The following is a 23,379-nucleotide window of genomic DNA, read 5'->3' as shown; positions in this document are numbered from 1 at the left end:
CCTGTGCCCAGCCCAGAAAATATGTGTAAGGTGAATAGATAAGAGAGTTGCAGAAGGTACCGCCTGCCCATACCTCCCCATCCCTTCTTCTAGGGAGGGCGTTGCTACCAAGAAGTTGGTCAGCTTAGTTCCAATAACATCTTGTCTTGAAAATAGTTAACATTTAATTCTTTAAAATGGTCTGTGAATTTTAGGGCAGGTATCCCTTCAGAATGTGGGTGTCAGTGTCAAACGGAGGTTCGGTCCGGGTGTGCGTGGGGCTGGCGTGGTGCTGTTTCTCCTCCTTCTGCATGCCCGTCCCTGGGAGACGGCTTGGCCTCGCAGGGCCCCTGGGAACTTGCTATACTGAGGGAGCCCTGAGATGTCTCCTTCGTCTAGCTCCTTCTACTTCAAGGGCTTTCCCCGGGGGGGGAGGATGGGGTCCAGCTGATGGTCTAGGACAAGCCGGGGTTGCCAGCACTGCTCAGGCGACTACAGGGAGAAGCCAATCCTTCAACCGAGGAGCCTAGCTGGCACTTCCACCCTGGTTGTTAAGGACACTGTACAGGGACTTGGCCCCGTCTGTGCCCTCACAGGCAGCCCCGACTGTCACAGATCGCATTTCCATTCCCGGAACTTTTTAGAAGCTTTTGTTCCTGAACAGCAGATTCAATTATAAGTCACAAGTCTTGGGCAAGGCGTAAACTGGGAAGGGGACTCTGAGTGGGTGTTTTCATTCCAGGATCAACTCCCCAGGAGCGGCTCAAAGTGGGGGCACGTCTCCCTTGCAGACAACCCCATCTCAACCTTAATTTTCACAGCTCACGTTTGACATCAGGAATCTTATCTGTCAGCAAGGAGTGAAACAAAGAAAAACCGATGAATCAGTTAAACTCAGGGTTGTTTTATTATAACTCTGGCTTGGTGGATTTTTTCTTTGGAATAAGAATCATCAAACCACACCCTGTAGACCTGCTTGTAGGTGGCCTGGAAGGTAAGAATGGTTTTTACATTTTTTAGTAGTTGGGAAAAAGGTACAAGAACAGTAGTGTTTCATGACATGTGAGAAGTCCCAAAATTCAAATTTCTGTGTCCTTAAATAAATTGTATCGGGGCACAGCCATGCCTATTCGTTTACATACTGTCTGTGGCTGCATTCCCTACACAGGCAGAGCTGAGTGCTATAGACTGAGATCAGATGGCTGCAAAGCTGAAAAATAGTTACTGCTCGGGAAGTTCGCTGAGCCTTGGATTAGAATGTTGGTGATAAAGCAGTTAATGATGCCACCCGTTTGTAGCACCTGGCAAAATGTTGGCCAATTCCATACATATCTGATAAACGAATGAATAGAGTGAACAAGGTCACTTGGCCTGACACGGAAGTTTAAATGCTATTGTTCTCAGATCCAGGCTGCACCAATGCCAAGGCCTGAAAGGGGTGGTGGTGGTCATGGATGGCCCCTGTAAACCTGGTGTGATGAGACTTGGGACATCAGAAAACTGCTCCCTGGACAGCCACCTGGCTGGCTCTGCTCAGGAACACACCTGTCCCAGGTGTAAATGCTGTTCCCTTGTCTCAGAGCTAGGAATATCTGGTCACCTAATGTCTCAATTTACTCAGGCTGCCTTACAAAGGACCACAGACTGAGTGGCTTAAACCACAGAAATGTATTGTTTCACAGTCTGGAGGCCGGAAGTCTACGATCAAGGTGGTGGCCAGGCTGGTTGCTGCTGAGGCGTGTCCCCTGGGCTTGCAGATGGCCGTCTTCTCCCGTGTCCTCACATGCTCTTCTCCCTGTGTGCACATCCCTGGTGTCTCTCTCTTCTCAGGAGGACACCAGTCCTATTGGATTAGGGCCCTGCCCTTATGACTTCAGGCATTTATTTGTACCAGTATGGACTCATGGATATTTATTTTATACTGAGTTGTTACCAAATACTACATCATTTATTTTGTTGTTCAAATTGTCCCAACATTAGTCACTGGGGGGCTCTTTCCACTGGCTTTGCTTTCCTCTGACAGCCCCATCATTTTGTTTTCCAAGCGCTTCCTTGTTTTCTGGATGTACAAGATCCTTCAGGCACCTCTGGTGAATTGCCTCCCCCAGGCTGGAATCAGCCATTTCCCCAGGGAGCCGTGGTCCTGTTATGAAGACAGCAGCATCAGGGACGCAGACCTGAGCGCTGTGCTAGCTCATCTCCCCTTGGGTGTCATTTCTTCTGGTCTCTCCCGGGACAAAACTGGGAATATATGTGTAAATACAACCAACCTGTGGATAACACATGCGTGATTTCTATAGTCATCCACATGTATTTACATTAAGCTAAACATGAATGCGTGCTGATATCTCCAACTCTAAACCAGTATCAATCACATGGTTCATCCCAGCCTGCGCGCCTTGCTCAACTGTAACTCCCCTCTTGGCGTGAGAAACCTGGCTCCCGTTGCCCATCAGCGACTCCCTTGTTATTCAGTCCCAGTGTACATATGAAGTAGTGCAGAACTGTGGGCCCAAAGACTCTGCCTTTAGTTACAGTCTCGGCTCACTGCCCAAGTTGCTCAGGCACCAAGAGATCAGCACGTTTTCTCGCCGCCTCCTTCCGTGGGGTCATGTCATACATCTGTAATATGGCTAGGTTCTTCGGTCACAGTCTGCATCCCATCCTGGGAACCTCCAACCTAAGTGATTTTTTAAAATGTGCCTCCATTAAGGCTCACTCTTTGTGCCAGAAAGCTCTAGGGATTTTGAAACACACAGTGTCACACATAACAGTTTCGCGGCCCCCGAAAACGCCCTGCGCGCCAACAACTCAGCCCCCCTTCCAACCCTTGGTGACCGTGGATCTGTTTTCCATCTCCCTTTTCTGCATTTTAGCTGAGTTTGACCTTCTCCATGGGCTCCTGCACGCCAGCATTAGCATCTTTTGGAGACCTCGGACTTTGGGTGTCCCTCACACCGCTGTCACACGGCTTTTCCCTTTCATAGCCGCACTCTGTATTTGTCCTCAGCCTGACTTCACCACTGAAACTGCTCCTGCCAAGGTCACCAACGGCTTCCTTGTTGCTAAACCCAGAGGGCCCCCATCCCCAGCGTGGCCACCTCCTGCTGCCAGAAGCCTGGGAGCTCCCTTCTCACGCCAAGTGCTTCTCCTGGTGACTCCCTCCCTCCCGGGACGTTAATAAGCACGCGGACACCTTCCGCACAGACTTGTTTGGAAGGCCAGCTCCTTCTGATTTCCTCTGCATGTTCCCACAGTGCCTCTAACTCAACAGGACTCAACTGACCTCCTTCTCGTGGTGCCAACTGCAAAATGCAAAGAAGTCACCACAAAGTGGAGAAAGTGAAAACATAAACATTTATAAACATCCAGAAATAAAAAAATATTAAAAAATGAATCAGCTGCTTAGCAGGGTTCTCACGTTCTTTTCCCTGCCTTTGGCCTCGCACTGCCCTGGCCACATGGTGAGCTGGGGTGAGCAGCACAAGCCTTTCTGGAAGTCTTTTCTACAGTAACTTAACAAACACAGACTTGGCTATGAGCCATCTACATATACTCTGCAAAACCCCACTGACCTTCCTTTTACCAGATCCCAAGACACGGCCTGCAGCCACTGGAATGTCCCCTGCCAGCAGGGGCAGTGAGCTGGAGGGGCAGTCAGAATGGCAAGAAGCAATATTCAGCTGATTGCAGTTATCTCACTTCTGCAAGTTTTGCAAAAACATTTAACCATGATGGAACCATTGTTAGGGTCCCTGATGCTTAAGCTGCACCCACCTGGAGTCACAGCCCAAGCTCTCCCAGGGGTGCAGTGTGCATGGCTCTCTTGAGGACGTCTGTACATTTTCTGGCTGGTGATTCTGAGGAAAAGCAATTATTTTAAAACTCGCTAATCAGAATATTCATAACAGCATTATTCATAATAGCTAAACAGCATAACAACCCAAATGTCCATCAACTGATGAATGGATAAACAAAATGTGCTCCATCCACATGATGGAAAATTACTCAGCATAAACGAAGCAGTGAAACATACCACAGCACAGATGCACCTTGAAAACATCTCATGAAGTCAAAGAAGCCAGATACAAAAGGACACATACACAATACCACTTGTATGAAATGTTCAGAATAGGTAAATCTATAGACAGGAAGAAAGTAGATCGATGGTAGGGGCTGAGGGTAGGCAGAATTTGGGGGTGATGGCTAAGGGGCATAGGGTTTCTTTTAGGGGTAAAAATGTTCTAAAATTGTGGTAGTGGTTGCACCTATCTGTGAATATACTAAAAGCAAATTGTACACTTTAAGCAGGTGAATTGTATGGTATGTGAATGATAGCTCAAGAAAGCAGAAATCAAACCAAATCAGACCCTTACCAATGCTTTAAGGTAGTATTGTATTCATTTAGTTTAGTAACACTCACAAATGGGAGGCGTCACTGTGTGAATTCCCAGGTTGATTCAGACTTTCAGAGTTGCTTCAGACCCACTCAGGACCAGACAAAAGGCTTATTCACAGGTGTGCAAAACTGCATTACACGGGGAGCTGGCCATGCACATCTGTCTGTGAGGTCTCTTGGGCTGTGTGGTCCTGGAAGTTGAGCCCAAATAAAAAGGAATCAGGTCATGTACTCAGGAAAAATAGTCATGCTCTTTTCAGTTCCCCATTGTTCTCTCTCTACTCTAAGACACCAGTGTGGGATTGGAACCTGGGACAGTTTTGCAAGTGAAAGAATTTTAGCCCCGTCTGTAGGGCTGTCGCCCTGCCTCAGAGGGAGGCCACTTTCTGATGCCAGATCAAATGCAGACGTGATGACAACAGCGGTTAGGAAATAGCTGCAAAGCAACCAAAGAAATCGATTTCAGAAGCTAATCTGAAAATGAGTCACAAGCAGTGTTGTGTGCATCATTCTCATCAAGAGTGGCTGTCAAAGGGGGACGCAGAGGAAGTCCAGGTGGGTGTTCAAAGCAGTTAAAGGAGAATTCACTTCCTCTCAAGTTCCAGCTGTCCCTGCAGAACTCTGTACCCTCAGCACATTGGTGGTGAATCTGGACACGCCATAGTTCCTGGTGCCTGGTTCTCCCTGTCTGCCTCCCAGGGATGCCCGAGGAGCTGGTTTCAGCTTCACCATTAACTCACCAGGGCATTGGGCCCTGCACTGGATTGAAAGGTGGCCCCCCATAATATGTCTACTCAGAAGCTATGAATGTGACCCTATCGGGGAAAAAGGGTCTTTGTAGATATAATTAAGAATCTTTAGATGAGATCATCCGGGATTATCCAGGTGGCGCTAAACCTAGTGACTGGTGTCCTTATAAAAGAACAGAACAGAATGCACACACGGAAGAGCAGCCATGTGAAGACAGGCGGGGGCTGGAGCGGGCCTGCCCCACCGCAGGCCAAGACGCTGGAAGAAGTGCAGAAGGGTCCTCTCCTCTGAGACTCCGGACAAACGAGGCCCTGCCCATGCCTGGCTTTCTGATTTCTGGCCTCTTAATTGTGAGGAAGTACATTTCTGTTTTTTTTTTTATTTTGGTATCATTAATCTACAATTACATGAAGAACATTATATTTATTAGGCTCCCCCCTTCACCAAGTCCCCCCCACATACCCCTTCACATTTCTGTTGTTTTAAGACTCCTGGTTGGTGGTCATTTGTTATGGCAACTCCAGGAAATTAATACAGCCGTTGTGAGACTCTGTGCCTCATCTATAATACATATTTTAAATTAAAACAGCAGGCACTGTATGCCAGGGAGCATGTGGGCTAATCATTACCCTACTTAGACCATGGAATCCTTGGAACACCGGTACGGTGGATGCTGCAATATCCCCATTTTGCTGGTGTGGGCGTGAGGAGCAGCCTGGTGGGGAGAGCCGGCTGCCTGGGCCGGGCCCTGCTGTGCTGGCCCCCCCAGGGCTCTTGCCCTTGACCATCTCATGCTGGAGCACAGGGTTCTAAAGCCTACAGCTGCTGCCTGAGATCTTTGATCCTGGATTCTTTGCACCAGCTGGCGGGGACCTGAAGGGCCATAGGGGGATTAAAGGGCCAAGTCCAAGCCCTAAATGGCCAGGCCTGGAAATGACCCTGGGGGTCTCCTACTGTCCTGCCCAGAAGGGACCCCAGAGAGCACCCACTCCTCATACAGGTGAGATGCTGAGTCCGACTGAGAAGGGAGATGCCCCTTGGCCCACACAGTGTTTGGTTCGTGTAGGCAGGAGGGTGGGAGGTTGAAGGCTTGGCAGGACACAGACAGAGCCCTGACAGAAGCAACAGTAGTCATGAACAGTGTATGGGGGTGAGCGGGCTCACCGAGGAACCCGGAGTGGGGAACCTTGTCCCTGCACACAGCCCCAGTGTTTAAAGGCAGTTGGCTCTCATGCAGCCCAGGTGCACCCTCATCTCTTATCTTTTTGCCTGAGAAGAAAGCAGCATTACTTGTTAAAAAACATTTAATGATAAAGTAAACAAGTTTCTGGGGCAGGTCTCACAGGGACACCCATTGGAGGCAAGTGACATTAGCCCTGTGACCTTTCCCACACTGCCAGGAGCTCGTCCATTGGTTAGGCCGGAGCAAGAGCACCCACCAAAGTTATCCGAGCCGCCGTCCCCCCTTCCTCCCTCCAAGCTGCCTCCTCCCCTTGTAGCAAACAACAGCCACTGATGCCGCAGGGGACGCTGATGCCAAGGGGGACACTGTGCAGAGGCCGAACTGTGCACATGAGCTCCTCTGGGGCCAGGCACAGTGTGGTTATTTATAAGCCCCGGCTGCTGCCAGCGCTCCTGGATCAGACCGGTTTGTTTGATTCTCCGATGCCAAATTTTTTCCCTCCCCCTACCCCAATTCAGAGTCTGAGTCTGAACACAGCTGGTAAACCCAGAATCAATTCACTGGATCAATACTTGCTCACTACCTGCCTTCAAGGCCTGGGAGGTTCAAATGTGCAGTTTGTTGTCCACTCTTCCCGGGGAACTAATCCTTTCATGGTGGGAAGGAAACAGTTGGGCTGTGAGGGGTCGGGGAGGGTGTTCCCCCAGGAGCTTTGGCCTAGAATCTGTCCTTGACTGTGTCCTTCACAGAGAGGGACATATCAGAACATCATTGTTATTTACAATGTAGACTGAAGTCCCCAGAGAAATGTAGGCTGTAGGGCTCAGGGCTGTGCTGTGACTTCCACGGGCCCTGGGCTCTTCTGCTTTTTGGGTCTTTTCCTCCATAAAAAAATAATAAAAATTATATTTTATAACTGTTGGTATAAAGACAACCATAATTCAGGCTGGACTGGCTATTATATATTTATTATTAATATTTTCATTTTCCCTTCTGATTTTATAAAGTGATTATAACATTTCTGAGGGCTCCTGAAAGTATCAGGGCCTGGTGCTTCCCGGACCCCAAGGCTGAGTCCAACCTGGGGCTGCTGGGGCCTCCCTCCCTTTGTTCTTTTATTCTTTAATGGTTGCCCAGTAGCCAGGTTTACTGTACTAAGCAATTTATATGCAAAGTCATATTTCTTCTTCACAACAGGCTATGGGATGGGTACTCTTGCTACCCCCAAACCACAGATGTGGAAGCTGAGAAATTAGGTAACTTGTCCGAGGTCACGCACAGCCAGGGCTGAAAAGCGTGGCTTGTCACTCTCCACAAACCTGTTCTTAACCTCTAGGCTAGATGCCCTGTCCCCCACATTTGACTTTGAAAAGTTTACATGCCCACAGTTCATTGCAGAAACCATACACAATTGCCTGGAGGCCTCTGTTAATCAGTAGCTGCTTGCACCTGGCCCAGTGGGCACTACCAGGAACAGAAAGTACAGAGAGGATGATGGGGCTGCGGCTGCATCTGGAGCCATGCTCTGTCCACCCACCTCCCTCACACTCACAGGGCCCAGCATCCTCAGTGTTGTCCAGGGCACTGGGCAGCTGGTCCCCCCAGTGTCAGCTATCTCAGGTCCAGGGCCATCGCCCTATGAGGATCAGTGAAGGCATCCCTTCCTCAAAACACTTGACTGTCAGGAAAGTAGGGCAATACACATATGCATCTACAATGTTCACCATGTCCACGATGTGCTCCCTTTGATGTGTGTTCCCCCCAAAGTGCCCCAGTGCCACTGCCTGCTTTCAAGGAGTTTCTAGCCTAAGTGATGATAGGCCAGTCCTAGGAGAGGGCTGGCAATTGAAGTGTTCACAGCAGAAAGGAGGGGCACAGTGGGAAAATTCTCAAGTGAGCACCAGAGGGAGGACTGGGGTGGATGCAGCTGGAGCTGAAAACAGAAACCCAGGCTGCCTGGTGGGACTTGGTGGCCACACAGGGATACTAGGGACCAGCAATACACCATTCCAGGGAGTTGTACTTGGGGACAGGAACATCCAGCACAGCGTGCACCGAAGGTGGGGCTTGGAACATGTACCAAGTGCTGCAAAAGCAAAGATGAAAAGGTCATTTATTCTGCTTGGGTGGAAGACACAACCAAGAAAGGTTTCATGGAAGAGGGAACATATGAGCTGGGCTTTGCAGGATGAATAGAAGTTTGCTATGCCAAGAATCCAGGAAGAACCTTTTAAAAGGAGTATAGAAGAAAAGGAACAGAGAGGCCAGAGACCACAGCGCTTCCAAGGCACCTGTGCCACCCTGTTCTGGCACTGACTCCCCTGTGTTAACAGTGATTTGTTTACTCACATCTCTTTCCCACTGCATTGTAGGTTCCTGAGGGCAGAGATGAGGTCCAGTTTGCCTTTATCCAGAACCAGGTTTAGGGTCTGGACAAAGGGTTCTCAGTAAATATTTGCAGGACGAATGAACCACTTTGATTTGTTGTCTGTTGTAGCCAGAGTTCAAGGGGTTAGGAGTTGGAGTGAGGAGGTTAGAGGAAGCGTCTGAAAGGCCAGCTGGAGATGTTGTATGGACCTGGGGGCTTTTCCACAGAGCCTGGGTTTCACCATGTGGGGAATGTAGAGTAAACAGAAGGGTGATCTGGATCTGCCCAGGCCCACGCTCTGTTGCATAAGGTCTGGGGTCGCCCCAACTTCAGTGGGCAGAACCCTGAGATAGCAGAGGAGAGAGGAAGAAAGCGTTAGTATTGTGGGTGCCCAGCCATGTCTACCTGTTCTGAAATGATGGAAACAGTCCCACTGAGGGGAAGAGGGAGTTCTTCAAATTAGAGGCCTGAGTCAAGAAGAGCATCACAATCTCCTGGGTCAGTTTTGCTGGGGATGGGTGAGTGTGGCATACGGGACATACGGGACATAACCTGTCACGGGGCTAGTGCATACAGTCATTCACTCAGCACCATGACTACATGGGATTTATCTCAAGCATGTAAAGCTAGTTCAACATTCAAAAATCAATTAATGTAATCCATTGCATCAACAGGCTAAGGAAGAAAAATCACACGAATGTATCAATAGATTCAGGAGAAGCATTTGACAAGCTCCAATACTCTCATGATGGAACTCTCAGCAAACTAGGAATAGAGGGGAACTCTTCAACTTAATAAAAAACATCTATAAAAAACCTGTAGCTTACATTATGCTTATTAGTGAGAAACTTGAAGGTTTTTTGCTAAGATCAGGAATAAGGCTAGGATGTACCCCCTCACTGCTCCTGGCTACTACAAGAAGATAAGAAAAAGAAATAAAATGCATGCAGACTGGGAAGGAAGAAATAAAACTATCTTTATTCACAGATGACATGATAGTCTATGTAGAAAATCTGAAATGATCCACAAAAAAGCTTCTGGAACCAATAAACAATTTAAGTAAGGTTGCAGGATAGAGAGTAAGTATACAAAAGTCAATTGCTTTCCTGTATACCAGCAATGAACAAGTAGAATTTGAAATTAAAAAACATAGTACCATTTACATTAGCACCCCCCAAAAAAACCACTTAGGTATAAATCAAACCCAGACCCATATGAGGAGAACTACAAAACTCTGAGGAAAGAAATCAAAGAACCTAATAAATGGAGAGATTTCCATGTTCATGGACAGGGAAACTCAATATTGTGAAGATGTCAGTTATTCTCAATTTAATCTATAGATTCAATGCAATCCCAATAAAAATTCCACTAGTTATTTTGCAGATATGGATAAGCTGATTCTAAAGTTTACATGGAGAGGTAAAAGACCCAGAAAAGCCCACTCAATATCAAAGCAGAAAAAAAAAATTGGAGGACTAACACTATCTGATTTTAAGATTTACTATAAAGATACAGTAATCAAGGCAGTGCAGTATTGGTGAAAGAAAAGAAAAACAGATCAATGGAACAGAATATAGAGCCCAGATATAGACCCACATAAAAATAGTTAAGTGATCTTTGACAAAGGAACAAAGGCAATATAATGGAACAAAACTGTCTCAACAAATGGTGCTGGAACTGAACATCCACATGCAAAATAAATAAACACAAGAATCTAGACACAGATCTTATACTCTTCCAAAAATTAACTCAAAATGGACAAAAGACCTAAATGTAAAATGCAAAACTATAAAACCCCTAGAAGACAACACAGAAGAAAAATCTAGGTGACCTTGGGTATAGTGATGACTTTTTAGATACAATGCCAAAGGCATTATCCATGAAAGAATTGATAAGCTGGACTTTATTAAAATCGAAAACTTATGCTCTGTGAAAAATGATAATGTCAATAGAATGAGGAGACAAGCCACAAACTGGGAGGAAATGTTTGCAAAAGACATACCTGATAAAGAATTGTTATCCAAATACAAAGAACTCTTAAAATGCAACAGTAAGAAAACAAACAACTTAATTAAAAGCTGGCCAAGAGATTGGAGCAAATGGCTCACCAAAGGAGATATACAGATGGCAAATAATTGTATGATAACATGTTCAATGTCATATATCATTTGGGGTTTGCCAATTAAGATGACAAGACAAAACTGCACACGTACTGGAATGGTCAAAATCCAGACCACTGACACCACCAAATGCTGGTGAGAATGTGCAGCAGCAAGGACTCCCTCATTGCTGGTGGGGTGCAACATGGTTCGGCCACTTTGGAAGACAGTTTGGCAGTTTCTTACAAAACTAAACATACTCTTGACACACAATCCGGCAATTGTACTCCTTGTCCACATAATGTCCGCACAAAAACCTGCACACAGATGTTCATAGCAGCTCTATTCATAACTGCCAAAACTTGGAAGCAACCAAGATATCCTTCAGAGGGTGAATGGATAAAACTGTGGAACATCCAGACATTGGAATGTTACTCAGAGTTAAAAGAAATTAGGTATTAAGCCATGAAAAGACATAGAAGAAACTTAAATGCATATTACTAAGTGAAAGAAGGTAATGTGAAGAGGTTACACACTATATGATTCCAGCTATATGACACCCTGGAAAAGGCAAGACTATGGAGAGAGTAAAAGCATCAGTGTTTGCCAGGGGTTAGTGGGGAGCAAGGGATGAAGAGGACAAGCACAGAGGATTTTTAGGGCAGTGAAACTGCTCTATATGATATACTGTGGATACATGACATCATTTATTTGTCAAAACCCACAGAATGCACCACACCAAGTGAACCCCAATGTGAAGTAAAGACTTTGGGTGGCGATGTGTCCACGTAGGTTTGCTGATTAACAAAGGTCCCACTCTGGTGGGGCATGCGCACAGTGAGGCTAGTGCGGGCAGGCAGGCAGGGGGTCCGTGGAAAATCTCTGTACCTTCTGCTTGATTTTGTTGTGAACCTAAACTGCTCTAAAAAATACTTTTGATTAAAAAATATTAATCACTCAGTCAAAAATCCTTCCGTGAGTCCCGTGTTCCCCCATCAGCCCCAGAGCTGGGAGTGCAAGGCAGGTGGGGTTCCCAGGGCTCCTGGGCCTCTGGGAGCAGCTGCCTAAAGAGGCAGAAGACCACAGCTGTCCCACATCCAGGCCTGCTCGGGTCGTCCTCACATCCCCAGGCCTTGTCAGCCTGGAAGGGACGCTCGAGGGGGCCCGTGGTGACTGAAGAGCAAGGCCGCAGTGAGCTCTGTCCTCTGGGCAGACTACATCCGGCGCTTCCATCCTGCTTCCACCACCTTCCAGCTGGGAAACTGGGCAAGTTAGTGGCCGTGTAAAGTGGGGTAGTTACTACATGTCCCTTGGGCGCGGGGGAAGGTTGTCCTGGTGACACAGAGGGATGGCTGAGTGGATAGCTGGGTAGTGGTCCCTGAAGCGGGTTGTGCCCCCCCAACCCCCCACCCCCGTTCCTGCTGCTGCCGCTGCGCCCCCTGGTGGCCGCCTGGGCCGGCTGCGGCGGGCTGGGCCACCCTCTCCCCGCAGGTGCCTCCGAGGGCTTTGCCAGGGGAGGGCACTACAATCTCCTATTCAGGGGACCGCAAAAGGGACCATGCTGTTTTCTGCCAGCGTCCTCTCTCTCGGTCCTGGCCATCCCCAGGACAGGACTGGTGGATGCTTGGGGGTCAACATGCAGGACTGTGCTCCAAACCCCTTCACCCACCAGCCTTACCTGAGCTGAAGACCCTTCCTCCTTGTCCTCTATCTCCCTCCACCCCATGTCCCAGGTTGGGGGTCTTTCCCGGGATATATCCCCAGAGGAGGGAACCAATTCCCCTCCCCTGTGGAAAGCCCACTTGGGCCCGGGCAGCCCACCCCACTAAGCCAGAATGCTAGGCTGAGAATACAGAGGATCCTCTCTGGGGTCCCACCCTCAAGGGTCAGGGAAGGGCCCTGCCAACCTGGTTTTTGAGGGAGGCTGAGTGCCAAGACTTGGAAGGTGAGGCCAAGGAGAGACTAGCGGGGCTCTATGCACCCCCAACTCCAGCAACCCCAAATAAGGATAAAAAAGTTGCCAATGTGTTTCAAATTCCCAAGTTGATGATACTACCAATGAATTCATGAAAGGAAGAAATTAAGAGAAAACAATGATCTACTGGTCAAATAAATGACCATTAGGGGAAAATTCTAGATTCCATAAAAAAAAAACACCCAAACCAATCCATTAGCTAACCTGTTTCTGAGAATATTTATTAATAACATTTTTCTGGATTATTTTCTGATGCTGTCCTCAGATGGCTGATGACATCTTTCATGTAAATATGCCCTCAACCCCAGCCCAGCTAAACAGCCACCCGGAGCCCTCTGCTGAGGGAGCCCTGGAGCCTGCCCACCCACCCAGCCTTTGATTTTATTTAGGGTATAATCTCAGGACATCCGGAGTGTCACTGGATTCTGGAGGAAACTGGCAAATGGCACAGGCCTGCTGACTAGAGCCAATGCCCGCAGATCGGAGGGCAGAGTGGGAACCATGGGGCAGTGGACAGGAAGGAGGCATTGTGTGTCTGGGCTTTCAGTCTAGCCCTGAGCTGGTTGTGAAATAGGGCATTTGAGCCAAGTTTATTTAAATTTCAAAGGACCAACTTGGCCCAAAGTGGCATCACAGTCAGTCACCATATCTAATATCATTGATGTTGCCTTGGGAGTTGAGGAGCTGCCAACCCGCAGGCAATACGATGACACCATTGGGGCTTGCAGATGGCAGACTGTTCTGGAAGGAGTAGAGGAGGGCATACGAGTAGGGAAGAGGGGCAGCTGAGAGAGAGGGGTCCAGGGCTCCTTGTGTAGACTGCAGACAAGCTAGGGAGCCTAGTGGGGCCTCACCTGCTCAAGCCTGCGCTGAGCTCTCATAGTTCCTGACATAGTTCACACCACCTTCTTCAGAGACAGAATCATTCTCCTTCACATGCTCACGAATCTCAGAAGGACTTCAACAAATTTTAGGTCCTGGACATTCGAAAGAGATCCATCCTGCAGCTTTTTTCAGTTTTTCCTGACAGTGTCTCTGGTGCATTTGCTGTTTCAAAAATTGCTTTTTTATGATAAAAGTAATAGAACCACAGAATGCTGGGGAAACTAAGAGAAAGGCAAGTAAAACCCATGTAGCCCCAATTACAAAACATGGCCAGCATGTGCTTGGCTTCCTCTGTGTGTTAACAGAGTTGCAATGCCAGGCCACTTGCAGATCTAAATTCTGTGTTAAAATAGGAAACACAAATAGAGTAGATCTTAATTATTCTTACTGCAGCCCTCCCTACACACACACACACACACACACAAAGGCAACTATAGTGAAATGGTGGATGTATTAATTATCTAGATTATGGTAATCATTTCTCAATGTATACATATCTCAAATCTTCACACTGTACACCTTAAATATATGCAATTTTTGTCAATTATACTTCAATGAAGCTGGAAAAAATTAATTCTTTTCTTACACCTAAAATTTAAATGCATTTTAAAATAGGAGGAATATAGCAAGCATCATGCAAACCAAGTGATGAATATTTGAAATATCTGAATTTCAAGCCATCTGAAATAGGAAAAAATAATTTCCTCAACAATTAAATTGCAAGATGAACAGGGAACCTATAGATAAAAAGAATTTAAATGGAAGATCAACTAATCTCATAGATCTTGACCCAAACTATCAAAAAAAAACATCGTTGGCACTGATGAGACTATTAATAACATGGCACTGATAATTTAATGATGTTGGAGAATTTATTTTTAGGTGGATTATAGAATTATGGGGATGTTAGAAAGAGTTCTTATCTTTTATGCATTTGTAAATATTTACATATGGAATAATACGCTAGCTGGGATTTGCACAGATGGAGGTCAGGATGAAATGGGAATGAGATTGGCCACAGGTTGGTAATTGTTGAAGCTGAGTGGTGAGGACGTGGAGAGGGGGTGTCATGAGAGTATTTTTCTATTTTTTATATATTTGAAATTCTCCATAATAAATGCCCCATAATAAAAATATTTTAAAAATAAAAAAGGGGGCCACACTGGGGCTGGGACTGACCTTCTTTGGGTGCAAAGGAACTCGGTCACTGAGTAGCACCCCTGTGGGTTGGGAGAGAGTGCCAGGCTAGCCAGTCTGGTCCCTCCGCCAGCTCCCTCCAGATGCTCCTGCAATGGCTTTGTCCCCAGTGCCCGCCAGGGGGCGGCCGAGACCATATTAACCGACCCAGGGCTGGAGGGCTCGCCAGGGCCTATCTGCCCACTCTGAAATCTGAGATGTCAAATTCCTGCACTTGGGAAGTCTGGGCACAAACCTAAGGGATGTGCGTGAGGTGAGCGCAAGGGCCAAGGTGGCAGGAATGGTGCTGAAAACTTGCAGATGAAAGTTGGATTTTCCTACCTTTTCTTACCCTGGTATCATTTTGGGGAACGTCATTTCTTTGGTTTCTACCCCAGAGTTTCTCCAGTCTCCCCTTTTTAATTTTTCTTTAATGTTTTGGGGGGCTATAACTCACATTATCCTACAATTTACCCATTTAAAGTGTTCAATCATTTTTGGTATAATCACAGTTATGAAACTATCACCTCCATCAAGGTTACAATTTTTTATCACCTCAAAAGGAAGCTGTCCTGCGCTCATCACCTACCTATCTTCCTGCCCCTTACCTGAGCCTTAAGTAACCAACAATCTACATTCCGTCTCTAGACTTCTAGACATCCCCAGCGGTTTCAGGGAGCAGGCATCTTTCTCTCCCATCTGGGAAGTGAGAGCATTATGGAAGCCCCCTGCACCTCCTGCCCCTTTCCTCAGTGAACTGGGTCCAAAATACACAAGTTGCAGATTGCCATGATCATCTCCAGGTTGTCTGATGAAACTGGCTTTCCCAAAATTAGAGTCTAAGGAATTGCGGTCCTCGGCAGTGGGTCACAGCCTCCCAGTGCACACACACAAGGAAGGAGTCCAGGGTGAGGAGCAGTTAACAGTTCAAAAAGGCCCCAACCACCCTCATACATGGCTGGGGGGATTATAAATGGTGCAGCTGCTATGAAGAACAGTCTGGCCTTTCCTGTCTACTATAGCATTACACGGGTCACTTTCAACAGGTGTGTTTGTTCCTTAGTTGCCATGTTCTTGGAGGGGAGAAGGTGGTCTCTGATGGCCAAGGCCAGGTACTACAGGTAAGCCTCAAAACACAGCATTTAAAGCCTGATTTGCACACGCACACAGAAAAGACTGGGAAAGATGAGCAAAAAACACGAGCAGAGGTGGTCTCCAGGTGGTGGGATTGTAGATGACTGCTACAGTCCTAACTTTTCTACATCGTCAACATTTTCTACAGAAACTTAAAAAATACCATGTTCATTTTTTATCATAAAAAATGTAAGCATATACCAAAGTGGGCAGAATATGATAGCCCATCTCTATGTCCCTGTCAGCCAGCTCCCATGGTGACCAGCTCATAGCCAGTCTTGCTTCGCCTGCATCCCCACCCCCTTCCCTATGCTCCCCTCCTGGTATTATTTTGAGGTGTAGCTTGGACATCATACTCTCCACAAATGCCAGGACCCCCTGGTCCAACTCCATTTTGTTCCAAACGCCAAGTTTCCATCATATCCTGCAGGGCAAGATGGGCAGTGGGCTGGGTGAGTCCACATCGGGGTCCCTCCCAGCCATGTTACGCAGGAAGCATCAGCCTAGGAAGGGTCTGCAAGGACTGACTGGAGCCCTGTTTAATTTTTTTTAAATTGTGGTAAAATGCCCATTACATAAAACTTACCACTTTATTTTAGAGTGTACACTTCGGTGGCATTAAGTACACACACAACATGGTGCAACCATCACTATTTTGTTCCAGAACTTTTTTATCATGCCAAAAGGAAACCCCCACCCATTAAGGAGTCACTTCCCACTCCTTCTTCCCCCACCCCCGAGGCCCTGCAAATCAATCACCAGTCTGCTTTCTACCTCAAGGGATTTGCCTATTCTGGACATTTCATGGAATAAAAAAACATGCGACCTTTTGCATTTGACCTCTTTAACTCAGTGTAATGTTTTCAAGGCTTCTCCATGTTGTAGCATGGGTCAGAATTCCATTCCTTTTCATGGCTGGGTAATATTCCATCATATGGATATGTCACATTGTGTTTATTCCTTTATCTATCTGTGGAAAGTTGGGCTATTTCCTTTTTGTGAATAGTGCCGCTATTTTGTTTTGTTTGACATACTTCATTTTAAAGGGTTCCATGTAAAATCCTACCTGGAAAAACAAACTATCAATTGGCCACGTCTAGGATAGGGAAGCTCTGGGACCACAGTCTGGAACTTTTGGTCATTCTCATCCCATCTTAGCAGAACCACGGTGAGATGCGGCCCCTGGAGGAGGAGATAAAAGAATGCAGTCAATGGAGTATAATTTGCTCAGCTTGGACCAGAAACCAGAACCCCACTGGCTGCTTACTGCTGGAGGTAGGGGAGATTGGAGTGGAGGTCCCTCATTACCAGAAGTATCGGCCCCATGTGTCCTGTGATGTTCAGGCATGAGCACTGGAACGTGCAGTCCCATGGGAAAGGCAAGGTCCTGGGGTCCAACCCCAGGCTTCCTACTGCCTGACAGCACCGCTGTGTTTGGTTACCTAACCTGCCCAGGCCAGGCATCTTCTCCCTGCAATGGGAACCATGCAGCCTCCTGGGGTGATCGTTTCACATGGAACAAGACAGTGTGGCACAACCCTCTGGCAGTACCTGGCACATTGAAGATGCTCCACTGATGTCTGTGGGGCCCTGGGATGCTGGAATAACCAGCAGAGGTGGGCAGCATGGGCACGAGGCGCAGGCATTATGCTGTGCCCCGTGGCTTTGCTCCTCAGGCTGAAGACACTTTAGGCAGAAATGGAGACTGTGATGTGAAGCAGTTTCCTCTCACGAGTGGGGGAGGAGGGTCCAGGAAAAGAGAAAGGCAGGCCAGGAGAGGGGAGCACCCCACACTCAGCAGAAAACCATACACATCTCCAAAACACCCAATCCTGCCTAACTCATGCCTGTAGTCAGGCTGATAAGTAGTTGCACCAAAATAGCACCTTTGGAAATAAGAGGATATTTCTTTCTTCTTTTGGAGCTTCACATACAGAGTTCAGTTTGTAGACTTTGGAGGGAATTTTTGAGAAGAAAAGGCAATAAAAGTGATGAAGGGGCTGGCGGCCTGACGAGGGAGAAGGAAGGGGCACCTTGGCTGCACACAGGTTCTGGGAGACGGGGCCTCTGTCCGGCAGGTGTTAAGGGTCCCAGATAGAAGGAAAAGTTCGGGAGTGTCTGAGAGGATGTGAGGAGGTGTAAAGACATATTATGAAAAGGAAGTGATAAGCTGAGGATCAAGACCATGTCTGGGCAAAAAGCCCATTTAGAGATAATGTCACCCCTGGGGCCGTGGACGTGCTCCATGGCCTGATATTGCTAAGAATAAAGTCTTAGGAACTGTTCCGGGGGTGGGGGGGCACCTCCTTTCATCCCAGGCTTCTGGCCTTTCACAGGCTTGACTGGAAACGCCATTGCCAGTTTGCAGCCCAGATCTTAGGGCTGTGGACGGGGCTCTGGCCCACGAACCAGGGCTGGGAGGAGAGCTTGGTAACGCGGAGTCACTGGATGGAGCAGCTTCATCCCCCAGAGGAAGGGGTGCTCCCTGCAGACGGCCTCTGGCTTCTGGTCTGAGCAGAGCAAAAATTAGCTGCTTCCTTCCAGACCAGACTCTTGGACTTCTGCGCCTCCTCTGCCCACTGGGCTGTGCCCCTCAGTATTTCCGGCTGACAACGCAGTTCCATGCCCATTGCCTCCTTCAGCTACTCATCATTACTCGCTGAAACTGACCTTAAGAGGGCAGAAACATTCACTTCATCTTCTCTGGCCCCCTGTTTGCTAGAGAGGAAGCTGAAGCCCCTGAAGGACAGGTGACTTGGCTGAAGGCAGCCAGCATGTCAGACCTCATGTGTAGTACACTGGACCACAGTGGGGACCCCGTGACTCCGACACATGCTAGGGCAGCACTTCAGCAGCTCGAAGGTGTCTGGAGTCACTAGGGGAATGGATGATGTGCAGATTTTGACAGAGGAGAGCCTGAGATGCTGGGTTTCCAACAGGTTTCTACGTGTTTCCAGCACAGCAGGTCTGTGGGCCCCGCTGTGAGAGGCCAGGGTGTGGGCCCTGTGCTTCCCACTCTGGAGCAGGCAGAAGTGACAGCAGTCGCAGAGCCAAACCTTACTAAAGCCCCCTGTGCTGCAGGCCCCCTTTCATGGCTGCTACCTGGTGCTGCTGGGAGCTGGTGAGACTAAAGGGATGAAGACAGAGGGAACTCCTCGAGCCTCCTGGAGTGGGAGACCCTGCAGGGCCCCTCATCAGCCAGCCCTTCTGGACTCCTTCTGTGCATGGGAATCACCTGGGCTGGGCAGCATTTTTTAAAGCCCGAAGATGCTCAGGCTTCACTCCCTGGAGACAATGCTTCAGTTGGTTTGGGGCAGGGCCAAGTCCCTGTGTTTTCAGAAGCTCTCAGCGGACTCTCAAGTGCTGCCAGGGTGAGAACCACTGCTCTTGGCAGTAGGTTTTGTTAACCTTAAACATGAAACAGTTATTTTACCAGCAGAGATGGGTTTATTCAGGAGTAGCAGAGAATTACAATCTGGGACATGCAAGCTATGGAGAAACCACAGGCCTGCCTAGAGAAGGAAGAAGATGAAGCTCTTTTTACAGAGGAGGATGATTGACTTGGGAGGGCTGTTTTAAGCAAAAAGTCCACTGGAGGAAACTGGGATGCCCACGTATTATGGCTTCTCATTGGCTGAGCTGTGACCATCTCTCATTGGCTGGGTTGTTGCTGGGGTAGGAGGAAACCTTCCTTTCTCCTGTAGGAGTAAAGTAGCTAAAAGAATATGACACCTGGATCTGAGATTTAGGAACAGTGGGCATGAGAGCTCCCCCTGCAGGCCTCCTGAGGCTTCCCTTTACTGATTTTCACAGTTTGATACTTAGCATTCATTCCTTCATATCGTTAACATTTTACAAGGTCAAAGTCTTTGGAGCTGTCCTGCTGGGAGTGACCACCTCCTCCCCATTATTTACTGAGCTCCTACTAAGTGTCAAGCACTGATTCAGGCCCTGTGGATACAACTGTGAATAAAACTAGCCTCTGAACAGGAAGTGATAAGAGCCATGGAAAAGATAAGGTAGGGGAGGGGAATCAGGCGTGGGGGGGGATTCTTTTATATGTGGGCAGGGGCAGTTCTCTAAAAAGGTGACCTTTGAGCTGAGACCAAAGAAAGTGAGTGAGGGAGCCATGGGGATGTCCAGAAAAGCAGAGAGACAGATGTGTGCAAAGGGCCTGAGGTACAGTGTGCCTGGTGTGTTCAAAAGGCAAGGGGAGGAAAAGATACATAGATAGCTTAGCAAAGTGCAGAGCGTGCATTCTAAACTTGGCATGTGCTCTCTCTCTCTCTCTCTCTCAATTTATATCTATTGTGTGACCTTGTGTAGCTTGACATATATTCCTATTTTTAAATGAACTCTGAAGGTTGCCTCTGGGAGAAGTGGGTGGCTGGGGACTGGTTGGAGAGACTTACCATAATCTTCTTGCATACCTTTTAAATTCCTGGCCATATGCATGTATTACTTATTTAAAAATAAACGTGATTTAAAAGAAAGAAAGAAACAAGGAGCGGACTAGCATGTCTGGAAAAGGGGGCAATTCTGGTGTGGAGGAGAGGTCGGTGTGTGAGCAGGCAGTCTGCTGTAAGGAAATCGAGCTTCATCGCTGTGTGACCTTGGGCAAGCTACCTAACTTCTCTGTGCCTCTGGTTCTCAGGTCCTAGCCCACGTCTACTGTGGGGGGTATTAAGTGCTTCAGAGTAACCTGGCACGGGACTCGGAGCGCCTGCTTCTCTTTAAGATGCTGAGCTTCTTCATGTGAGATGGGAGCCACACACGGCTGAGGTGTGACTTGATCTGGAGATTATGCTTAACAGAGTCCCTCAGGCCGCTGTGTGAAGAGATGTGGGGGGAGAGGCAGAGACCCACATACAGAGGACCAGTTAAGAAGCCTCTGCATCCCTCTGGGTGAGAGGCTGGTGGCCGGGGCCGGCGGGAAAGGATCAGATCAGGGCTGCGAGAGGAAGAGAGGGCTCCAGGGACTTTGCCTCAGCGCCGGGGTGCTGCAGCCTGCAATGCGCAGGTGTGGGACGTGGAAGGCTCAGGATACTTGGTCCTCATCCACGTGGAGGAGGGACTGGGCGGCTGGGTGTCTGGATCTGGGGTCCATGGAAAAGCCAGGACTGGGGACAGACACAGACGGCCTTGAAGCCCAAGCGGGGTGAGCTCAGGTAGGATGAGAGTGTGGGTGGGGAAAAGAAGACCCCAAGCCTGAGCCCTGGGGTCCACTAACTTTAGGGGCGGGGAGAGGACGGGGCAGGAGCCGGAGGGAGGAAGGATAAATTATCCCTCGTGTTTGTTGAGCACGTACCTTGTTCCAAGCACAGGGATAGGGGATGAAAGACCCAGGCCTTCGGCTCACGAGCTTCCCAGCTGACAACGAGACGGAGGAGCCAACTGCGGTTATCAGACCCGGCAACCAGCGCACGCAGGCCTGGTTTTTGGGCTGGAGCATGTTAACCTTAAAAATAAAGCTATCAGTTATTTTACCAGCAAAATGGGTTTGTTGGGGAACCGCAGAGAATTGCAACTCAGGACAAGCAAACTATGACGAAAGCCTGGCAAGCCCAGAGAACAAAGGGAGGAGGATCCCTTATACAGAGGGGGCGTTTTGGGGGATTGTTCTAAGCAAAAAAGTCCGCAGGAGGGAACCGGGCGTCCCGCGTGCTGTGCCTGCTCCTTGGCTGAGCCCTAACAAGCGGGCTGCTGCTGGGCTGCTGCTGAGGGAGGCGGAAACTCTTCCCTCCTCCTACCGGGGGGTAAAGTAGCCAAAATAGTGCAGTAGCCAAAATGTGTCCGTCTTTCCTGCGGCGTCTGCAATTGACCAGGAATGGTGGGTGAGAGCGCCCTCTGCAGGCCTCCCTCTGCCATGTCAGAGAGGCTTCTCTTTAACCAATTTTCACATTCAAACCCAGCAGAGCATCAAGAGAGGCAGTGGGACCCTTGAACTGAGTCTTAAAAACAAGTGTTGCAAAGGGAGGAAGAATGTTTCGGAAGAACCCGCAAGAGAGGCATGAACTGAGAACTGCAGAGGTTGGGTGGGGGCCTGCGAGGCCCTGGGGACCCTGAAGGGTGGCGCGTGAGGAGCCTCATGTCTGGATTTGGGACCAGCGCTGCGGCCACCACATCGGCCAGTGACAGTCTGCAGGGCAAATACTGCCCGCTGCTTGTTTTTGTACAGTCTGCAAGCTAAGAATGTTTTTCATCGTTTTTAAATAGAGGAAGAAAGTCAAAAGAAAAATAGTATTTTATGACATCTGAAGATGATATGGAATTAAAAGTTCGGCGTCCATAAATACAGTGTGAGTGGGACGAGCCATGCCATTCCTTCCATACCGAATTAGGCTGCCTTCCCTCGGCCATGGCAGCGTGGAGCAGGCTCAACGGGGGAGTGTGGCCTGCAGACTTACTCTGCTGACTATGCCCTTTAAAGGAAACCCGTGGAGCTCTGTGACATGGCGTGTTAGGCAGACACAGCAGCGGCCGAGATGGAAATGGGGGCCGTGCAGAGTTCCATTCTGCTGGGGCTGCCCCGCTCCAAAGTTGCCTCTTTCTGAGGGCAGAGACCATTTGGAACGTGATCTCCTCCTGCTTCTAGAATCTCACCAGTTCTTGTCCCAGCAGCAGAGTCAGCTGTCTCGAGGGAGCCAGTGGCCTCCGAGGGCTCCCCCCCGACCTGGGCTGTGGGCCAGGGGGCCCTTCAGACTGCTCTCCCTGGCATGGTGCTGATGACGTCATTCGAGCTGCCCCGTTCCTGAAGAAGCTGCCCTTCCCTGCAGTGCTCCCCCTCTCCCTGGGAGAATGATAGCAACCTTACCAGAATCGGGTTTCAGAGTTTTGTTTTTCCTTCAGGAACAAGCTATTCATTCAAGGCAAGTGTTATCATCTACTTTTCTGGAGCAGGGAGGCCACCACTGGCTGCTCCATTGCAGGGACCCATGTGGCTGCTGTAGTTCACCCCTGAAGGCTTGAGGACAGACAGCTGTCCAGCCAGGGAGTACCACAGCTCCCCTGGGAGCCCCTCGGCCCACCTGACCTCTGACCTCAGAGTTGGCTGGATGAGCAGGGTGGGCCCCTGGCCCCCAGTGTAATTTTAGATGGAAAAATGTGACTGTGCCTGGCCAACTGAGCAGGAAAGGCATTTGCTCCCCATGCGGCTGGCAGCTGGTGTAAGCTTGCCCAGAGAGCCCCCCTACATTAGCAGAGGCAGCCTGGACAGTGGCTCAGGGCTGGGACCTGGAGCCAGACCGCTGAGGTACAAGTGACTCTCTGCCACTAGTAGCTGTGTGACCTTGGGCAGCTTACTCAGCCTCTCTGTGCCCCTGTTTCCCCAGTTTCTGTAAAATATGGTAATAACAGTATCCATGTCATGAAGCTGTTACGAGAATTAATTGGCTTAGCATTTGTTTTTAGAACAATGCCTGGCCCAGAATG

The 23,379-nt window shown here is 48.6% G+C and overlaps 1 long non-coding RNA gene across 1 annotated transcript; it reads right to left on the bottom strand.

The window, feature by feature from the left end:
* Positions 1-623: 623 nt before the first annotated feature.
* On the bottom strand, positions 624-22,786 carry LOC140848815 (uncharacterized). Its single transcript, XR_012129972.1, has 5 exons — positions 21,257-22,786; positions 17,015-17,130; positions 4,403-4,569; positions 3,757-3,839; positions 624-2,659 (listed from the first exon to the last, which is right to left on the bottom strand). It is a non-coding gene; the product is annotated as an uncharacterized lncRNA (long non-coding RNA).
* Positions 22,787-23,379: the final 593 nt, after the last annotated feature.

This window comes from Manis javanica, chromosome 4 (assembly GCF_040802235.1).
Source record: "Manis javanica isolate MJ-LG chromosome 4, MJ_LKY, whole genome shotgun sequence".
NCBI classification, from domain to species: domain Eukaryota; kingdom Metazoa; phylum Chordata; class Mammalia; order Pholidota; family Manidae; genus Manis; species Manis javanica.
Note: the sequence above shows the minus strand (reverse complement) of the source record. Positions and strands in the feature narration are given on the sequence as shown.